The 23,124-nt window shown below is 34.3% G+C and overlaps 1 protein-coding gene across 3 annotated transcripts in view; it reads left to right on the top strand.

Annotated features, from left to right (window-relative positions):
* Positions 1 to 23,124, top strand: part of THSD7A (thrombospondin type 1 domain containing 7A) — a 446,361-nt gene that overhangs the window by 147,591 nt on the left and 275,646 nt on the right. The window lies entirely within an intron of this gene.

Genomic DNA, 23,124 nt, shown 5'->3' with positions numbered 1-23,124 from the left:
TTTTCTTCTGCCTGCCATAGATTGTATATTGTTACAAATAAGGACCATATACATATGAACTGAGATACTTCAAAAACTCTATTTATTGTTTTAATAGCTAACTTCTTTGCCTTCTTGAAATACCTATGTTAGAACCATTTTTTAAATCTCACATAAAAGACTGGATGATAGAGACCAAAAGCAATAAAAAGTAAATAAGGTTTTATTCTAGGGGTGAGTCTGAAGAGCACCAGTGTAATAAAAGGAGTGGATAAAAAGGTAGTTTCTAGTTCTAATAGTATCTAGAAGTAAAAAAGCCCAGAATGTAAGACAACTTCTATTTTTACTGTAACATGTTTCCTTTCTTTTTAAAAGGAAATTTATTATCAATTCATTATTTAAAATCAAGGAAAACTATCAAAATGGAGAATAAAATTAAAATTTGTTATGTTATGAGACAGGAAAAATGACTATTAGCATTTTGTATTTTTTTTTTTTTTGTCTTTTTGCCATTTCTTGGGCCGCTCCCGCGGCATATGGAGGTTCCCAGGCTAGGGGTCGAATCAGAGCTGTAGCTGCTGGCCTACGCCAGAGCCACAGCAACGCTGGATCCAAGCCACATCTGCGACCTACGCCACAGCTCACGGCAACGCCGGATCGTTAACCCACTGGGCAAGGCCAGGGACCGAACCCGCAACCTCATGGTTCCTAGTCGGATTTGTTAACCACTGCACAACGACGGGAACTCCCGACTATTAGCATTTTGCAAATGTCATTCCACTTCTGTTTTCGTTCAACAAAATTGAAATTCTTACATATTTAGTCTATTTTATTATATTTTGACTTAACAATGCATATTGAAGAATTCTTATTTCATTACATTGATTTTTCAAACATTAAGACCAATCTTGTATCTTTGGAGAAATTTCCAGTTGGTTATGATATATTATCCTTTTGATGTGTTGTTGGATTGGCTCAGTAAATTTTCCTTTACATCTATTTTTATAAGAGATTGGTCTGTGATGAACGTCCTTGTCAGGTGTTGAGATCAAGGTTCTCTGATTCTATAAAATGAGCTGGTGATGATTCCCTTTTCCTCTGTGTTCTGGACTATCTAGGTGTCATCCTCACACATTATTTTCTTAGATATTTGGATGAATTCACCAATAAAGCCATTAAGGGCCAAGAAATTTCTTTGTGGGATATTTTCACTATGGATTGAACAGATAGAGAAATATGTATTCAGTTTTTTTATATCTCTTAATGTCAGTTTTGATAAGTTTTATATTTTTCTAGGAATTTATTTCATTTAATTTTCAATTTTTTTGCCATAAGATTTGTTATACTACTCTCTTCTTCTTTTTAATGTGTACAGAATCTCTGGGGATGTCTCCTTTATATTTATAATATTAGTCATTTGTGTTTTTAAATTTTTTCAGTTTGGGTTGAGTTCTATCACCAGTCTTTTTTTTTTTTTTTTTTTTTTTTTTTGTCGTTTTGTCTTTTTAGGGCTGCACCCGCAGCAGCCTATGGAGGTTCCCAGGCTAGGGGTCTAATTGGAACTGTAGCTGCCAGCCTATGCCACAGCCACAGCAACGCATGATCTGAGCTGTGTCTGTGACCTACACCACAGCCCACTGCAACACCAGATCCTCAACCCACTGGGCGAGGCCAGGGATCAAACCCTCATCCTCATGGATGCTAAGCAGGTTTGTTAACCGCTGAGCCAGGACGGGAACTCCCATTATCAGTCTTTTTTTAAAAAAAACTTTGCTCTATGGAACATTTGATTTCCATTTCATTAATGACTGCTCTTACTCTTATTTCCTTCTTTCACTTATTTTTAAAATTTTTATTTTGTATTGGAGAATAGTTGATTTACAGTGCTGTGTTTCATGTGTACGGCAAAGTGATATATGTGGATGCACATATATCTACATACAAATTACTCTTTGGCTCTGTTTACCCTATCCTCTTTTGTTAACATTCTTAGTGCTATGTATTTCTATTCTTTTTAAATGTAAACCCTACTAGGTATATTATCATTATTTTATACATTCAGTGTTCACCTGTATTTGCCTTTTCTGTTTTTCGTTATTACTTCCTAAAGATTTCTTCTTGGGTATTTTTTTTTCTCTTCTCCTGTTAATTTGATTTAAAAGATTTCTTCTATGTCCCCATATGTTCTTTTTTTCATTCTTTGCATCATTTTAGTTATTTAATTGAATTATATTCTGTCTCACTGGTCCTCTTGCTGCTAAATCTGTGTTAAATTCTTAATTTGGTTTTGCTTTCTAGATTTTGCATTTGACTGTTTAGAAACAGATTTCTGTTTTCTCTGAAATTCTTCATGCTTAACATCTTCAGCAAATCATTAATCACAGTTAACTTAAATGTGAAGATCTGATAATTTGATAATATAGATCTCCTGTATTTTGGTATTCAAAGAAATTTTTGCCTGAATGCCAGCCATTGTTAACTTTTTAAAGTTTATTTGTTTTTTTTTTTTTTTTTTTTGATGGTTCTGGGGACTCTGTATAATTGACATAATCTTCCAGATAGATTTGTTAGGTGTGTGTGGTGTTTAAGTTATGTAATTATCACCTTTTAATCTGGTCTGAAATTCTGCTAATTAGAAGCTCAATTTCAGCCATCTGAAAAGCTTATCTTTTTTTTTTTTCTTGTTTCCCTTTTATCCACAAGTGTAGCCTTTGGAAATTATAACTGGCAGTGGGGTTGTTTTTCCTCTTCCTGGTCAATCCTGGACATAATATTTTCTTCGTAGGTCCATAAAAGTGTTAAAAGTTCTAGTCATTTTTTTTCACCTCTTGGCCATAGTTTAAGAGATGGAAAATATCTCAGGGGTACAAGCTGAGACAAATTTCAGACTCCTGTTCTGCACTTTATTTTTGTCTGGGGTCTTGATTCTTGAAGTTCTTGGTGCATTAATATTTCTCTGATGAATTCAAACAGATTTTTTTTAATTATCTAGTTTTTCTAATTGTTCGCATTGCAAAGATTGGCCAGACACAAGGAAGTGTGAAAGAGCAAGTAACAGAAGACATCGTTCTTTTAATACACGTATTTTTCTTAATTCTGATTATAACAGTTTTATTTTTTAATATTTAACTCTTCTATACATATGTAATTTATTCTGGTGTATTTTACTGGATAGTGATTTTAATTTCTTTTGATCAGAGAGTCAATAATTCAATATTATTTTTTATTTTATTCATATATTTTATTATGTATTCTTCATATAAAATGGCACTTCATTATGTTTTACTTGCGTATGTATGTTTCTCAATATTATGTCCTGTTGAACAGTTCTTCAGTTCTTACATGGCTGTCATTTTTTTTTTTTTTTTTGACATCAAGTTGTGGCTTAATATAAAGCAGGTGAGTTTCATTAGCATTGCTTGTATTTATAATATGTATCACAGTTGATTGTAGCAAGAGATGAAGTTCGAATCATTTTCTCTTTCAAAATTATTTTATTAGAATTTTTATTTGATTTATATTAACCTGAATTTTCTGTTAGCTTTTGCTCTAAGTGTGTGATAGATTTGTATGCTTTATGTAAGCTTATCTTCTGAATAGATGGAACACTGAACAAGGACAGTAACTCCATCACTTTTAAACATCATGGAATGTTCTAGCACAGCACTTAGCAGATATTTGCTACTCATTATCTCTTCACTGAAAGCACTAATGAATTTATAAATTATTCTTTAAAAATGACTTTTTTTCCATATTAATTCTTCACCTCTAGAGGCACATACCTCTCTATCTTGATTGATATAAAGGTCTCTTCTATAAATCAGTGTAAAATAATGATCTGTACTTGTCAAACTTTAACACACACACAAATTATCCAGGAGTCTTCTAAAAATGTAGACTCCGATTTAGTAGGTTGGGTCTAGGGTTTACAGAATCTGAATTTCTAATAAGCTCCCAGGCATTATTGATGTTGCTCTTCCTTGGCTTATACGTTGAGTAGAAAGATTCTAGGTTCTTAGATAGGACCTCTGTGGAAATATATATTTTGACTGCACTAAGGTGCTATGCTCATTATGAGGGATTTCTTCTCATTAATGTACAAGCAGTGATAATTTTTTCTTATTAGGCACTTGGAATTTTCTTCATTAAAATGTATTCTTTAAGCAAGTTTTTATGTAGTAGCAACTAACATGTGATATGCATGATTCTAAGCATTGGGGACAGAAATAAAAAGACATTATCTGCCTTCAAGGTACTAATATTCTGTGGGGAAGAGAGACATAAAAAATAATTTAAACACATTAAGTGCTATTGAGAGCTATTTGAGGAAAAATTGTGTGGAAGGCAGGTGTGACTCAAGCACAATATTGAGAGAAAGCAAAATACAAGATAAGCTTGGAGAAGAAAGTACAGGTCACATCCCAGTGGAATTGTAGATTGTAGTAACAAACTTTGGTTTAACCTAAGAGCAAAGGGAAAGCATCAAAGAGTTCTAACAAGAAGGCACCATCAACAGGTTTGTTTGTTGAAAATTTAAACTCTCTCTGGCTCTTCAGTGCAGAGAACGATTAGAGATGGGGCCAAAGTGGACTTGCAAGGCTTGTACCGTTACAATTCTAGATGTGAGCATTGGTTGTTCAAGTGCCTCTAAGCATATTGATAAGCTACTCTAATCAAATGTATAGCTACTATAATAAATGAGATTTAAGTTACTCACGACCATTCATTTACACACCAAGAAAATCAGTAACAAATGAGTAATAGCTAGAAGAGCTGGAGATAAATGAAAGACAAGGATTTTTTTTTTTTTTGGTATTTTTTTTTTAATTTGAGTAAGCTCAAAATCCAAAATATGTCATATATTTTTCTTTGAAAAGTGCAGATTAAGACATATACCCTTAATATTTTTTCCATTTTTGTTCATTTATCCTTTTAGACATATAGCATTTTATTGAGGTCTGTTAAGAATCTTAAAATATATTCTAGTGCATCTTATATGTGCTCATCTTCTTTTCAAGACAAGCAAAAATTACCATGTTTTCCAGGAGCTAAACCAAAGTCAGTGATAAAGGCATTCCTTCAGTAGTAGCTTCTACTTTATAATTCCTGATGTCATGAAAATGGCACAATATCAAAGAACATAAGACTGGAATTTTTTATGGTATAAAAATTCTGAAAAACTGCTTATCTACAGATAAAAAATTCAGCCGTTGGCAAAATGAGTTTAAAAACCCTCTAAGAGATGGAGATTTCCTGTGAGAGCTGTGAATCTCAAATCTTAGGGGTAGTCTTTGTCACACTGAGAAATCAGAATGCTTGGGAAGATAGCAATTATGAAAATGTAACACATCCTCAGAGAGACATCATGACACTGAAGAAAATGCCATTGAAATAATGAGTCAGCTATTAACACCATCAGGGTGAAAGAGGCCTATGTGTGGAAAATAATTTGAATTCCATCACTTCTTACAGTCATCTTCAGAAGCATATTAGCAAGTGACGAAGAAGTCTAAAATAAAATACATATGATAAACATGCATCCTTCTGGTGACAACCTCAGGGGAGAAAAAAGAAAGGATAATGATATTAAAGTTTACTGAGTTAAATCTCATTTTCAACAATCATGGGTGGCTCTTTCTTAGAAAGAAATGGTCATGCTTTGCAATTTAATCGCCTAATGTCCTTTAGCCTTCAATTAGCTTTTAGGCACAAAATTTTCTTGAGCTATGGTTTATTTTTATCACCTGTTAGCTCTGCAATTAATGAGTTTCAGATGTTGAACTCACTGACTGCTAGTCCCCTGTTGATGCTGGCAGGGTGGCCATTCTATCTAGTGCTTGACTTTCATTACTGTCACTTTCTGAGTGTAATATAACCTTGGCCTCCATAGTCAGGGTACTCTATTTTCCAGCCTCTTGATAATTCATACAGGGTGTCAAACTACTTGTTTTAAATCAGAATCTTTTCCTTTCATTTGAGGATTTCTAGAAATAGCCATCTTACGCTAGCTTTTACAACTCACCAAGTATATATTAAGGCACAATCCCAATTATATCTTAAATGTACTCTAGAAAGAACTTTCGTATAAATTTTTATTGGCAGCCTAGCATTATAGTGGGAACTACAAAAGGACCATGGCAAAGCTCCTCTCCTTGAGTGGTTTAAAATCTTATTGGAGAGATAGATTTGAGTATGCAAAGTACTTGGTAAACAAAATAGGACACAGTGTAACAATAGGTTAGAATATGTGGGACGGATAATGTAAAAAATTATCTTATATATGAGAAGATAATGAGCACAATTAAAGCAAATTATTGAAAGGAAGTTAGGATTTACCTATGATATGGTATTGTAAGATACATTAAGCTAGGATTTACCTACAGAAAAGTTTCCAATGCCTTCCCAATCTGGCCTAAGCTCCCTCTGCTTTTCATATCTGTGTTCCATGTGTCTGTTTATTTGTACAGTCTGCCTTTCCTGGTTATGTTTATGGTGTCCTTGTTCCCAGAATTCTCTAATCGTATACAAGTGTATGTCTAAGCTTAAGTTACCTCATTTCCATTTCTACCTCTGCAACTCAAATCTCATTATTCCCATCAAGCTTTGAGTTCCCCAGTAGGAATATACTATGCTCCTTCTTGAGGCTCCTAATGAACCCATTTTCTGTCTGTAAGTGGAATACACAAAACTCAACCAGTTAAAAGTATTCAATGTTAGCTTGTGATATAAGAAAGGAACTATGTTTTAAAGCGTGTCATTCAGGCTGCATTGCTAAAGTGTATGTCTTCTCATCCCCACTCTTCAAAGTAATGTCAACAGAGGAGTTCCCATTGTGGCTCAGTGGAAGTGAATCTGACTAACATCCATGAGGACGCAGGTTCAATCCTTGGCCTCACTCAGTGGGTTAAGGATCCAGCATTGCCATGAGCTCTGGTGTAGGTTGCAGCCGTGGCTCGGATCTGGCATTACTGTGGCCATGGCATAGGCCAGCAGCTATAGCTCCATTCAACCTCAAGCCTGGTAACCTCCATATGCCACGACAACCCTAAAAAAATAAAAAATAATGTCAACAGAACATTATATGAGGTTTACTACATGGCAGTTTGAACAACTGTGTCACATTGAACTTAATTCAGAGTTTGTTGTAAATAATCAATAGTTAATTTTTTCTTTGTCATATTTTAAAAGAGAAGATAAAAATGTTCATCTATGTTTTTCTTCATTGAAAACTATTTTGAATCTTATAATAATGAGTTTGATAATGACATGAAAGAAAATTCTACCAAACTTTGATTTCAAGTATTTTTAACTCAAGAAGTTCATGGGTAAATGAAAGAAATAATTCTGGTTCCTTGGATTAGCAAATAAATGTGGATGCTTAAAATTTAGGCATTCATAATATTTATTAATTAAGTTGAATGGAATTGTTCAATTAACGAGGTAGTAATATAAATGGGGTTGTAGGTACTAAGTAATTAGATTAGCACCCTTGTTTAAAAAAAAAAAAAAAAAAAAAAAAAGGTTCTAAACTAATGCCCAGATCCAAGGTGGATACTTTAGAAAGATAAGTATTAAAAATAAATTCTACTGGTATCTTTTCAAGGTGCTTATTTCATTTTTTTTTGGATAAATATCTGGAAGTGGGATTGCCGGATTGTATAGTAGTTGTATTTTTAATTTTTAAAGGAATGGTTATACTGTTTTAACCAAAAGTGTTCAAGAGTTTCAATTTCTCTGCACCTTCACCAACATTTTTTGTCTTTTATTTTTTAGAAAATTCATCCTGACATCATTTTAGTTTGATTTGCACTAGCCTGTTGATTAGTGACATTGAATATTTTTCTAAATATACCTCTTGGCCATTTTTATGTCTTCTTTTGAGGAATGGCAGCACTAGTCACAACAGCCACGATGGGGAAATGACCTGAATATCCATCAACAGATGAATAGATAAAGAAAATATGTTAAACAATAGAGGTATATAAAATATCCAAACTCATAAAAGCAGAGAGCAGAAATGGTACTGGGGAGGTGGAAATCAGGATCTATTAATCTGTGGTCATGAAGTGTCAGTTACACAGTATGAAGAAGTTCTAGAGAACCACTGTGCAACATTACACCTAGAGTCAGCAATAGTATATTGTGCCCTTAAAATTTTGTTAAGAATAGATGTCATGCTAAGTGTTCTTACGGCAATAAAATAGAATTTTAAAAAATTAAATTAAATTCTAGTAGGGAACACGGGCTAGGTGGTTTACACACGTTTCCTCTGTCCTTCTGGAGTGTCCTATTTAGTCTGGAGACCATCTGTGAACTGTGAGTCCCTATGACCTTTGTACTCTAACAAATAATGAGCATTCAGTATAGAATGCTGAGAACATTTTTAGCATTGTAATTGCGTCCTATAATAAGAATTTAATTTATGAGTGTAATTTTGATTTAAATAATTCTCACCAAAAGAATACTAAGTTGATTCAGAAAGATGTGTGAAGCATTGGTTTTGTATTAGTCTTATTTCTTTGTGGCATCATATACACACCATATCAAAGCATGCAAATATATATTATGAAAATTTTCTTCAAATGTAACCTAAAAGGTATTCATTCTGGACTCTGCAATGGAATTACAGCTTTCTGAGGGCAGACGGTTTGGAGAGTAGTAACTGAATGCGTGGCACCTCGAGGACCTGGGTCAGGGAGGGTTGCTGCTTAAGGAATCTGGAAAAGCTCATATGAAATGTACATTGAGTTCCTGGAGTCAGCCTCTGGGTGAGGATTCATTGAAGAAATAGATATTCAGGGACAGGATTTTCAGTATGTGCTGTTGGCCTTAAGAGGCTGAGTTAGCCAAGCAATTACCAAAGAATGACCATAGTGAATAAACTCACTGTAGAGAACAGTATAAATAAAAACATCTGAATCTTGACTGAGTGTGTGTGAGATGAGTTAACAGAGTGTTGATGGGGTGAGACTCATGTTGAAATGGATATGAGATTACTTTTTATCTCAATAAGAATAAAAATCATGGATGTGGTCAGGTGTTTTATTTACTAGTTTTCTGCTCTAATTATTAGTTTCCAGATTGTTCTGTGATATTATTGCACAATCTAACAGTGTAACAGAAAAGTACCGAGCCTAATGATCAGACCAGAAGTCTTATTAGGAATAAGGAAAAGGAGAGATAAGTATTTAGTTTGGAGTTTCAAAATGTTTGAAAAGCTTTCAGGAAAAGGTTAGAAAAGAATTCTGAGAGGAAGATTTTAAAGAAATACTGGAAAGAAATCTCTAATATGTAAAGCTGCCCATCGCCAGGATGGGCAATTTCACTAAACAGTGAGCACTTGTCACCAGAGGTATTCCATATGAGGCTGAAAGAACCTAAGATGAAGAAAGATTGTGGAGTTCCTATTGTGGCTTAGCATATTAAGAACATGACTGGTATCCATGAGGCTGCGGGTTTGATCCCTGGCCTTGCTCAGTGGATTAAGGATCTGGCATTGCTGAAAGCTGCAGTGTGGGTTGAAGATGCATGTTGCTTGGCTCTCTCATTGCTGTGGCCATGGTGTAGGTCTGCAGCTGCAGCTCTGATTCAACCCCCTAGACTGGGAACTTCCATATGCCACAGGTACAGCCTTGAAAAGGAAAAAAGTAAAAAAGAAAGATTGTACTATAGGATCTCCATGGATTCTTCCAAATCACAACTGCCAATATAATGATAATTTTTGTTTGTAATTGAGTGAATTATTTTGGGAGCCTGAGGCCACTTTGATAATTTATTAACTAGTATTTGAGAAATAGAGTTCCACTGTGAGCTTTCATCTTAATTGAAGTCTCCTCTGGTAGAATGTGAGAATAGGACACTAGAGAATGTGAGATGGGAAATCAGAATATCTGGGTTCTGACCTGGGTTGGATGACTGTGTAATCTGCATTTAACTTGTGATGGCTGAAGATCTTGACTGTGACATTTTGCACTATTTATCACTTTTGTGCCCTTAAGTTTTAATTTTGCAATTTCCGTGAATGTGCAACTATCAACTCCCCTATTCCTCATCTACCCATCAGCTTTTGTTGATTCTCTATCCTACTCTTGGAATCAATTACTTAGTGAAACCATGTGTATTAATGCCCTAAATTCATTTCGATTGATATTTATTATGTTTTTAAAATTCATGTCTACTGTGATTTTTCTTAGGGCCACACCCATGGCATATGGAAGTTCCCAGGCTAGGAGTGGAATTGGAGCTGTACCTTCTGGGCTATGCCATAGCCATAGCAAGCAAGATCTGAGCCACATCTGCAACCTACACCACAGCTCATGGTAACAGTGGATCCTTAATCCACTGAGCAAAGCCAGGGATCGAACCTGAGTCCTTAGGAATATTAGTTGGATTTGTTACCTCTGAGCCAATCCAGCAAAAGAAGTATTACCATCTACATGTATCTTCAAAAAGACTAATGACATGTCTTAAAGTATAGATTGGCTTCATAAGCTGGTATTATGATTTCTAAATTATAGCTATTTAATACCTGTAGAAATTTAACAATCAAGGAGAAGTTTATATTCAAACAAAAATGTGCATAGAGTACTAAATTGTAATATATACCTTTAATTAGCTTTACAAAAAAGTAATTAGCATGTATGTATTTGTTAACCAAAGTATGGGCAAAAAAATGTCCTAAATAATCAAATAATAAAATATATCTCTAGACGCATAGTGAAAATAGCAGCGATGTCAAAAGGGTGCATTTTCATTCTATTTTTATTTTCCATTTTGTGAAGATTGTATCCATAATCTCACATTACTGGCTAATCTATATTGTAATTATTGAGGTATGAAGTTAACAGTGTAACATCATCAGAAGAACTTGGTATATATTATTTCTAATGATAACAACCTGTTTAATATGCTGGGCACTAGACCTAAGATGATAATGGTAGTATCTCTGAGCTACTGCCTTTTTTCAGTGTTTAATAAGATAAGGAAAAGTGTATCAGATCTATAATTGGCTCTTCCTTTTTTTGCTTGAAGTTCTCAAATAAATTGCTTCTAGGCCTAAGGAATTTAAGAATTCCCTAAGGCTTTGAACTTGGCAGTAACTTCCTAGAACTTTGGCCATGTTGCTATAACAAGAAAGATTCCCAAAGTTTGATGACATTATGACATTATGGGTTGAATAGGTAAAGTCCTGGATAAATTCTGTCACAGCATTGTATATTTTTTTTATTGTGACAAAAATGCATAATATAAAATTTGCGATTTTACCATTTTTAATTGAACAATTCAGTGACACTAAGTGCATTCATATTGTTGTGCAACCATTACCAATAACTATCTCCGAAACATTTTCTTCATTCTAAATGGAAATTCTGCACAAATCAAGCAGTAATTTCTCACATCCCCCTCCCCTCGGCTCCTGGTAACATTCTACCTTCTGTTTCTATGAATTTGGCAATTCTAGGTACCTCAAGTAAGTCAAATCATACAAAACTTGTTATTTTGTGTCTGGCTTATTTCATCTAGCCTAAATTTTCAAGGCTCATCCATGTTGTGGCAGGTATCAGAATTTCATCCTTTTTTAAAGGTGAATAATATTTCATTTTATGTTTATACCACATTTTGTTTATTCTTCTATCCATTGATTAACATCTTTCATAGTACTTTATTACCTCAATACATATCTATTTCCTTGCCTATTACAGCACCTAGTATATTGTAGGTCCAAACTAAATATCTGTTGATGAATGAATAAATATAAAAATTGAGACATCTTCGGCCTCTAGCAATTTTATCCTGAAGGTACATTGTTCATAGAAAGATGGAATTTGATTTTACATTTTTAGAAGAAAAAATAAAAACTTCCATCATTTTCTCCACATGCGATGCCACTTTTGTGCCATTTAAAATCCTCATGGCTCCACCTCCACCTCCAGTCACTCCTGTGACTTCCAGTTTTGCAAAGGTTTAACCAGATTCATGTAGGAACAAATCAACTAAAACTTACCGTAGGCTGTGCAGCCCCCTTTCCCTTTCCCTGATATTGGAATACAAGCTATCTGTGAAAATCCACTTAGCACTCACTCATGCACAACCTGAAATTGTGAAGGAGTTAACATCGATGATCATGGGGCCATTCTTGTCCAGTGGCGGCAAGTGGATGAATGTTTTGCTCTATCACCAACTAGGCCAATGTATGGTAGCTTACTACTTAGAGTTGCAAAGGCTCTGGTTTTTTGACAGATTGAGATGAATTGTAGATAGGAAGTGAAACATTTTGTGTTATGTTCTAGCATAACATCCTTGAAGCAATTCCAGAAGTTAATGCCACATCAAACATTCAAAAGATGCAGGAGATGTGGTCCACATCTTATCCAGTTGATCTGTATTGTTCCTGAAAAGAGTAAAACAAAAATGGATGGGTCATAGATGATGACACCAAGTTGCTGTAAATGTAACCAAGTGTTAGACCCAATTGCAGCTGCTGTGAAAGATGTGGTATTTCAACTAGAACAAATAAACGCAGAGTTTGGTACTTGCTCTGTAGATAACATCCAGCAAAAGGTGTTTTTTTCAATTCTCATTGGTAAACAGGATCCAAAGCTGTTTGCTTTTACTTGAGAATATACAGCAAACACATTTGCTACCACACACTTCTGCCTTTTATCAAAAAGATCATCACACGTTCCCACTATACATCACTGGTTGGATTTGATGACTAGGACGTGACAAGTATTAGAGATAGGCTGTAAGTAAAACCAGGTGGCACCCTCCCTCAATACTCTGACTGTAAATCTTATTTAGATCACCTGTTTCCTTAGGTATATTTTCTACATTGCAAATTACTGTAGGTGACAGCATTGTTATACTTTCTGTCACGATACAAGGATCCTCTTTCCTCAAATTTCTGTAACATTCTCCTCACATTTTTAAGTTCCTACTAGCAGCTGCCATTAGGCATCTTCTAATAATCTTGTTTAAAAGCACCTTTGGCTTTTTCTAACACCTTCCTCATTGTCCTTCCAACACTGCCCACTGCTCAGTTCCAACATGCCACTCCCATATTTTAAATGTTTTGTTATGGCACATACCTCTTCCAGGACCATACTCTGTGTTAGGTATCTATTGCTACATAACACATTCCCTCAAAAGTTAGCAGATTATCACCAATACAATTTATTATCTCACAGGTTCTGTGTGTCAGAAATCTGAAAGCAGCTTAGCGGGTAGTTCTGACTCAGGGTCTCTCACGAGATTGTTGTGGTCAAGACTGGCCAGTCCTGACATTATCTTAAGGTGACTCTGTGCTAAAGGATCTTCTTTGAAGAAAATCAAAGGTCAATAGCCTTACCTGGCTGTTGGCAAGAGGTCTCAGTTCCTTTTCAAAAGGCTACTCTGTGTCCTCATGACATCACAAGTGGCTTCTCCCAGAAGGAATTCATTAAGAGCAGCCAAGTCAGAAGCCACAATATCTTTTTTTGACTTAGACTTGTACGTTACATAGCAATATTTCTGCCGTATCTTCATGGTTTCACAGGTCAGCTCTATTCAGTGTTAGAGTAAACTGCAAAGCATGTATACGAAGAGAGATAACCGAGGCTATCCTGGAGGCTAACTACCACAGCCTCTTTGCATTTTGAAAGCAGCATATGTCACACTTGGGAATTTTGCCACAGTCTACTTGTTTATTGAATTGAAAGAATGCCAGTTTTGAGTGGATCCTACATAGAGACCATGCCAGCAGGTCCAGGCTGTAGTGCAAGCTGCTAAGCTATTCAGGTCATAATGGCCCACAAGATCAGAAGTAATTATAAAGATTTCTCATAGGAAAAGTGGCTATGTTGAATCTCTGGCTAACCCTAATAGGAGAGTGCATCACAGACTCCTCAGATTTAGCAGCAAGGCATGCTTTCTGCAGCAGAGAAGTACTCACTTTAGGGGAAAAGAAAAGCTTATTAAAGACGCCACACAGATACTGGTTTGCTTTTATGTCCTAATAGATACTGTGTATTGGACACCAACTGATGCCTTGACTGCAGTTGTCAGTCCTAAGTGAGCTATTATGAAGCTCATCAAATAAAATGCTTGGGTTCACACAGTAAAAGTCCACTGTACAATGGAAATAGAGTGTTTGGGATCCAGAAGATGAAATGAATTGTAAAAACACTTTGCCCAGATTTCCATGGCACCTGCCTCTTTCATATGGAGGTCTCTGCAGAATGAGTTTTGGTTTTTTTCCCCCTAATAATAGTTTTATTTTATTCAGATAATGAAATTTATAATTATAATCTAAGGTAAATTTTAACTAAATGTATTTGTCCAGTATTTAATTTTTAATTTTTAATTTTTAATTTTTTAATTTTTATTTTTTTACCTTCGGAAGGGATTAGCAAAGAGATCCTGCTGTGTAGCACTGGGAACTATGTCAAGTCACTTGTGATGGAATGTGATAATGTGAGAAAAAAATATATATATATACATATACATGTATGTGTAACTGGGTCCCCATGCTGTACAGCAGGAAAAAAATTTTAAAAATTTAAATAAATAAATAAAAGAATGAGTTTTAAAATAAACAGCTTGTATATAAGCTTCTGTCTCAAGTTCTACTTGTGTGCTAATCCAGTAGAAGACAGCCTGCTTTAAATTTGATTGGCTATATGAAGACTTCACTTACTATTTTTATCAGAGTTTCCTGGAATTAAGTGAATATTATAAATGATAGGACCACAAATCTCTGAAGGCTTAATTAACTTGGCTTCTTGAGAGCCATTCAGCTCAGGTATTTGTTGAATATATACATTCCTCTAAGATAGCTCATTTCAAGATAATGATAGCCAAAGATCTGTAATTTGATACGTTTAGAAAGTTTTGTTCACTTCAGATTTTCAAGGGAGTCATGATATAGCTCTCAGGGCTATGCTTTGATATTAGTGATAAGACAGAACCTATTTCAAACAATGACAGCATATACACTTACTAGATTTAATGTTACTGCCTAAATTCTCTAAATCAGTCTATGAAAAAGTATATTAATGACTTGGCATATCTTCAAGGCTAAGTTTACGTATTTGTTATGATCAACAAATAGTCTGCTGCCAATCATATGTATAATGAAATCCCATAAAACTCTCAAGTGTTGTTGTTGTTATTTTGGTTGTTGTCATTATTTGGGGGGGGCTGGGGAAGTAGAGTTACATTGTTTTGCAAAATGGCAGTGCAACTGCTCAAATAGATCTTTTAAATTTTAGTATGCGTTAAGGCTAGAACTGTAATATTTTGCTGTTTTTGTATTCAAAGCTCTAACAAATTTTATAAGCTTGGAAGGAAAACACTGACCTTGCAGTTTTTCATACTAAACGATACTGTTCCCTAAGAAGTTGGTCTGAACATCTCAGTATTTGAAAGGGACATTATTGAAAAATTAGGGATTTTTCATGATGCCAGCATGAATTCTCTATCTGGATTGTTATACTAATATAACTTTTGATGGGATGCTTAACCACATCCAGTAAAGCAATAGAAATATTTGGGAGGTTTATGGCTTTATATTTTCCTCAGGTCTAAAAAGATTGAACCTACTATATAGTATAACAATTAATCTTGTTTGTTATTCATATCTAACACTTGATGTGAAAATCAAATGCGATCATATATGTGAAAGTATGCTGTACACTATACAAATAATAAAATATAGCAATAAAATAGCAATATAATCTGGGGATGTAGTGTTTTAAGCACTTCTTATTGCCATATTTAGATGATAATTAATACTTTTTAGATGATATGTGTATTCATGGTGAAATTACTTATGTAGAAAATAAAATATTTAGCCTTTATACATACTCAGAGATAAGTTCCTGATGTATTTAAAACATATTTTCAAATGAATCTATAAAGAATATAAATTTTTGTATAATTTTGTAATTAGTAATATATATTTATATCTCTTTACTTTAAAATAAGTTTCAGTCCAAAAGCAATGGAAGAAACATGAGCCTTTGTTAGTGAAAAGCCTGCATGGAGTTCCCATTGTGGCTAGCTCAGTGGTAACAAACATTGCTAGTATCCATAAGGATGCAGGTTTGATCCTTGACCTTACTCACTGGGTTAAGGATCTGGCACTTCCATGAGCTGTGGTGTAGGTTGCAGATGCAGCTCAGATCTGGTGTTGCTGTGGCTATGGCGTAGGCCAGCAGCTATACTGATTTGACCCCTAGCCTGGGAACTTCCATATGCCGCAGGTGCAGCCCTAAAAAGAAGAAGAAGAAAAAAAACCTGCATGTCAAAAGCATAGAAAACATCATAAACAAAAATAAATATGAAGAAACAGATACACTTTAAAAGGCATAGAAAATGTTACAACCACCTAAATAAACATATGGAGATGAAAGTTTATAATACTGCTGGGAAAACTAATTGAACAAATAATTTGTAGAAGAGGAAATAATTATGTCCAAAGGTCATATAATGAGAATTCAGTTAACAGTGGATTTGTATTTATCAAATTAAATAATTATAATAACAATGCTGCTTGGGGTATAGTGGTGGGATGTAGATTTCTGTAAGTTTCTTTAAAAAATCAATTAGATGCATATATTTAAAAGTCTTAAAATTGTCATATTTTTTGACCAAGTGAGTCTAGTCTAAAGAAATAATCACTGATGCGTGTAAATTTTAAGATTAAGTCACATAAAACATAAGAATCTAGGAGTTCCTGCTGCGGCACAGTAGGTTAAGAGTCCAACTGCAGTGGCTTGGGTAGCTATTCAGTTGCAGGTTTGATCCCCGGACTGGTACAGTGGCTTAAGGATCCACCATTGCCACAGCTGTGGCATATGTCACAATTGCAACTCAGATTCGCTACCTGACCTGGAATTTCTGTATGCTGCAAGTACAGCCATAAAAAATGAGAATCTTTTAGGGTGAAAAAAAGGCATTTCACAGCTTTATCACACATATTCCTCATAATATTGATACTTAGGTTATAGTTCAGGTAGTGTTACAAGATGATGCAAGTTAATGACATGGTACATATTATGTTTTACAAATGGGAGAAACCAGGATTCAAAGAGGTTAAGTAATTTTCTTAAGAGAGATCAGATTGATAGGGCCTGAAAATAGATTGTTATATTTGGTAACTGTGAAATCAGCTATCCTAGTCACTGATTCATCATTCATTGTCTCATCAGATTTAGAGAGCTTGTTCTAATTTTTGTACATTTAATTTGATACTCTTATATAATTTCTTATTAAAGTTTAATTACTTATCGAAGATGAAAGCTCAGCTTGACTTCACAGTGATCTCTCCTTATCTACCAAACTGATTTGTCTTTTGAGAGTTATATTTTAAATTAAAAGGAAATTAAATTAAAACTCAAGTCAAAAAAGTTGTTCTCTTCTTTTTCTCTTTAGAAGGAAATTTTACTCTATTTTAGCTCAGTAAATATTCAAAATTTGGTTTATGTTCATAAGTTTATACACAATGTTCTCCTAGAAAGAATGCAAATTTATAATTAAATCAATTAGTATGATATAGAATTACGCAGTATGCCACATATTTGGATTACCAATCTATGGGAGTATTTTATTTATTTTTTATTTTCTTGCTTTTTAGAGCCACAGCCACAGCATATGGAGGTTCCCAGGCTAGGAGTCCAATAGGAGCTACAGCTGCCCGCCTATGCCATAGCCACAGCAATACATGATCCAAGCAAGCCACGTCTGTGACTTACACCACAGCTATGGCATCACCAGATCCTTAACCCACTGAGCAAGGCCAGGAATTGAACCTGCAACCTCATGGTTCCTAGCCAGATTCGCTTCCCCTGAACCATGATGGGAACTCCAATGGGACTATTTAAAGACAGACATTTAAGATCACATGTTGGCTTCAGCCCTCAGCAAAAATCCTTTGAAATGACTGAGTACAAGATAAGCAAAATTGTGTTTCAGTATTGGAAAAAGGGAAGACTATTAGCAATTCTCCAGAAGCTTTGATGTCTTTCTGTAGACCACAGTACACAAAGGATTAGATTTAAGGGCATAAAGACTATTGGTATCATTAATAAAGTCAAAGGATAGACCCTCTGAGGAAACAAGCACATAAGATTCCCCAAATGCTTGGAGAAATAATGGTCTGTAGATATCAGGAAAAAATAAATTACTCATAAAAGTCTATTTGGAGAGACTGTGCAGTTGAGTGCAACACCAGATATATCAAAAGCTTGAAAATTTGCATAATTTTAAACTAAATTACCTGACAAATATACAATCATGGACAGTTATTGTAACATTCTTTATATTGTTGGAGATGATTTTTATGAAGACCTAAATTTCCATGAATAGAATATCAATTAGATAAATCATGGTAAATTGACACAACGTGCCATGCAACTGTATTATAGATGTAATTGTGAAAATATGCAGTGCACATGAGATTAAATAACTGTCTAGTAGGTTCAGTTTTTGTATGTGTGTAACTGAGTCTCGCCCCTGCACCCCACAACATCTCTTGAAATGGAGTTATTTTTATAGCATATTGTGAAGTAAAAATTAGATGATAGGACAACTGATGGCATGATCTTAAGTTTATTTAAATATATTTTAGTTGCTTAATAGGGTGATAGCAAAATATGAAGACTAGTTACTGCTACTTTATGGAGTTTATGGATAATTTTTTTCTTAATAATTAGCAGTAATTTCTGGGGTTTTTTCCTGTACTAATTTGCTCAAGTAAAAACAAATAGAATTTTTAAAACATTCCGTGACTTGTGAATTTTGAAACAGGACACCGTGCAACATTCATGAAGTAGAATTTAGTATATCACTAAGCTGTTTTTGCTCTCCTTGATCTTGGTAAACTAGGACATGCTGTTCCATAACCAAAGCCAGGAGAGAAAATGCACTCTCTCATTTGAAGGATGCAAACATATTTAGTCAAACAAGAAACGGGCTCATTTGAGAGTTTTGTAGCAAACAAGGACAGAAAGTAGTTTGCATAATTTTCTCATGCTCCTTTTGTAGTGTTTATCTTTTATAAGGCTCTTTGGAACAGTTGCTAGCCACCTGTCAATAACATGGGCTTTTATAGACTCAGACTTTTATTGTTCTCATGCCCTTGACATATTAAAAAAAAAAATGAAGCAGGCTTAGAAGTGTGTTGAATATAGTGGGTGAGATACTAATTTTAAATTTAGAAGACTGTCTTTTGTACACTTACATAGAAAGTTTTGAATGACATGAAGAGAATAGACGTTATAAAATCCTCTTTAGCAGGAATAAAGATAAATTCACTATTTTATCAATATTTTGGAAATTTAGTTAAGAATTATATTTAAACACTAGCCAGTGGAAAACTAAGACAAGTAACATTCATTTTAAGTTGTTGTAACAATTTTGCATAATTTTGCATCCATTCCAAGTAAAAATATTTGTATTGTGAGTCTAACAATTACATACATATGTTGGATATGTAAACAGTTGCTTTAATTTCTTTTTAGTGGAATAAGGCATCCAGTATTTTTTCTTGATTTACATAAAATCTGTCAAGCTGTGTTCTACATATATTTATTGACCTACATCCCAGAAGTGCTTTGCATGATACTGAATGAACATAATCCTACAAATCTGTATGCAGGAATACATTTCCATTCATAAAGGGATATCATCCAAGCTCTTAAGCGGAAAGCTGCCTATCTTTTGTTTTGTACCATTAGATTCCAAGTCCTCTTTATATAATCGTGAACAGGAACAATAAATGAAGAAAGTTTCAAACCAATGGAAATTCTTTCTATTCTTATGAAAAAACAAACACCCATACACACACACACAATATTTCCAACAGCATCTTTTCCCACTTTTAGTAACTTGAGATGTGGGGCTACAATTTAACATGTATGCAGAGACATATGAATTAAATATCACTTTCTCTTCTTGTGCTGAATAGATGACTTCATGCTTGCCTTGATAAAGTTTGGTATTGTGCTTTCAAATTGCACTTTAAAACATTTGCACTTCTTAAAATATGGTCGCTAATTGGGCTAACAGTTCTTAGCTGCCAAGATCAGTTTTAGATGTCCCTTTTCTGTTCAACTTGTGATTATTTTAAGACTGTTCGTCTAAAGAAGTAGACAGCCCTTCGTCAAGTGTACAGTGGTGAGGATCTGATTTTTCAAGTGGCCTGTTCATTGGGCACGTGTACAGTCCCCAAGGTGCAATGAAAAGATAAGACAGCAGTTAAAGCCTACAAAGTGAGTGAGTTTTCTTTAGGTTCAATTGTGATTACATTGCCATCTCTATTTTACCTGGTGCATTCATGCATTTTATTTTCCTTTAGCCTAGTGAGTATTTGTGTAGATCTCTGGAATTTTCTTGAGATACCCTATCTTCTGGTTCTCGATGTAGATATACTTTGAATAAAATAAACCCAACACAGTTATCTATCAGTAGCTGGTTAATAGGAATCTATGATAATATTTTTGGAATAGAAATTGAATTGAATTTGTATATAGAAATGTATGCTTTTTCTAGTTATCGAAATAAACTTTAGAAAAAATGCTTATTATCAGTGAGTGTAGTTTTCTTGAACTCAGTTTCTTTCTGCTGGCATTGACATCAACCTTGTAATGCCTTGAATATTAAGATCTGCAAACTAAATTCTCTCTTTTCTGAAAAAAAATAATTGAAGAAATTTGTTCAAAGACAGCCATGAAAATTAAACCAAATTTTTCAGGAAACAGGTGAAGTTCTCTTCTTAAGAGCCATAGAGTCAGTCTGATGAGATAAATAGATATTGGAAAACTATTTTTTAATAAACTAATTGAAATTGTGATAAGCATGATGTGGGAAATGTGCAGAGTGTTCTATGAGCGTGGAAGAGGGGATCTTTCCCTAATTTGTTGTCAGTAAATCATAAATTATCTTTGAAGTAATCATTCACTCTTATTTTTGAATAAACTTAGAAGTAAACCTGGAATATTTTCCTAAGATTTAGTTTATAAGAGTTTAATGTCTTCAACCATCCTTCTTTTTGTCTAGGGTAACTTTCAGATTTAGTAGTTAGCTAGTGCTGTATAGTTCTGCTTCATAGTTTTAGGGTGTTTGTTTTTTAGTATGTGTGTTTTCCTTATCCAGAAATGACACACAAACCTAAAATAAGTTTATATTTTGTTTTCAGATTTCTATCATAAAATATTAATTTTCATCAATTCGTTGAAATACATCCATTAATAGTAGCACAGCCTACCTAAAGAGTACAATTAAATACTTTTAAATGCCAAAAGTAGAACTTTGCTTTAAATTTTTTTTAACTTGAAGGATAAAAATCTAACTTCTTAATAATCCTAATCTGGTTCATTATTCTGATTTCAAAATTAATGTCAAAAAATGGAAGACAGGGGGTTCCTGTTGTGACTTAGAGGGTTAAGGACCCAACATTGTCTCTGTGAAGATTCAGGTCTGATCCTTGGCCTCACTCAGTAGTTTAAGGATCTGGCATTGCTGCAAACTGCAGCGTAGGTCACAGATGTGGCTGCATCCATTGTGGCTGTGTCGGAGGCCTCAGCTGCAGCTCTACTTCACCCTGTGGCCAGAAACTTCCATATGCTGCAGATATGGCTGTAAAAATAAATAAATAAATAAATAAATAGGAAAACAATAAAATATCAAGAAGTTCTCTTGAATTACACCATGGTTTTACACTTTGAGTTAATGTGAAACACTTATATCCTGAAGTTTAATCTCGATGGCATATTGCTTACTCCTCACTTGATGGTCCAACATAAATGTATCCTTATATGCTGTATTTAGGGTGGGAAATACAGATTACTATTGTCCAAGCACAATGAGGGACAGGAATAAATAGCAAAGACTTAAGGAATTAACTAAGATTTTATACATGTAACCATGTTCCCTTGAGAAGGTCCCAGGTTCTTATCCCAATCTGGATATTTAGAAAATATCTAAAAGAACATCAACATATTTATGAATATATATTTTCCTTTGACAAATTATAAATAAGATTAAAACACTATCAGGTATTCCAGGTTCTCAGACTTAACAAACACGCTGACTTTCTTAGCTCAAAAAGTTTTGACATCAGCACCCTGTTTCCTTAAGTGTGGTTTAAGTCCTTTATAACTCTGTTGAGCTTTGTAAAGTAATGATATGGGTGTATCAAATATCCAGTTCTTATTTCCATGAAACTGTGATTAGCGCAGTATTTTTGGTCAATCTCCTTTCTATTTACAACTCCATTATTTATAATGAAATTAACATCTTCAAGTTGTAAACATTTTTCTAGTTAAACAAAATTAAATGTTTAAATATAAGCACATTCTTCATATTTCATCCTTTGTAGATTAATCATTTTGTATAAGCGTATCTAAGTCTTAAGCTCTAGAATTTGGGATAAATCATAAAACTAAAAATCAGAACTCAAATCTAAAATCCAGGATGGTTCTGTTCTTTGTTCAAGATGTGACCGTGGCAAATCATTTCCTCTCCTCGTCACTTGTTTTCCTCATCCCTAGAGTGAATCTGTTGGCCTAGTTTAGTGATTTTCACTTTTCAGCGATAGAAGCTTCTTCTCAAACAAAATCTTATGTATAAATTCAACTTGTGTAAAACAAATAACAATAATGGAGCTTTCCCTAGGGAAGCAGCAATGAGGGGGGAGACCAGTGGCGCAGGGCTGAGTGACCGAGAACTGAACCTGCCTCCCGGCCCTCCACTTCTCACACAGCCAACTGAAGCTGGCTCTAGTCCATCAAATAATCCCTCAAATGCCATAGACTGCATTTTGAAAATCATGTAATTATATGAGCATTGCATTACTTTAAAACTCAAAATAATATGATGTCAATTTTATACATTGATATTTGTCCGCTAAAGCCCTGAAAATTCTCTTGTCTACCTTACAAAAAGATATATACAAAAATAAGTGGTTTTAGTCTGTGCTAAGAAGGCTTCTGAGGTAAAAAGCCCACATTTCATCATAAAGCTGCTGACTTAAGTCTTCCATAAAATTGTTCTATAATGCCAAATAGCTCATGTTTAGGACATGAATAAATCGATAAAGCTCCGAGTAACCCTTGAACATGAGAGAATTCCAAAGATCTTTTAAATTTTAATTCTTTTACCCATCAT

The sequence above is a fragment of the Sus scrofa genome, chromosome 9, assembly GCF_000003025.6.
Source record: "Sus scrofa isolate TJ Tabasco breed Duroc chromosome 9, Sscrofa11.1, whole genome shotgun sequence".
NCBI lineage: Eukaryota > Metazoa > Chordata > Mammalia > Artiodactyla > Suidae > Sus > Sus scrofa.
The sequence above is the reverse complement of the archived record's forward strand: the minus strand, read 5'-3'. Positions and strand labels throughout refer to the sequence as shown.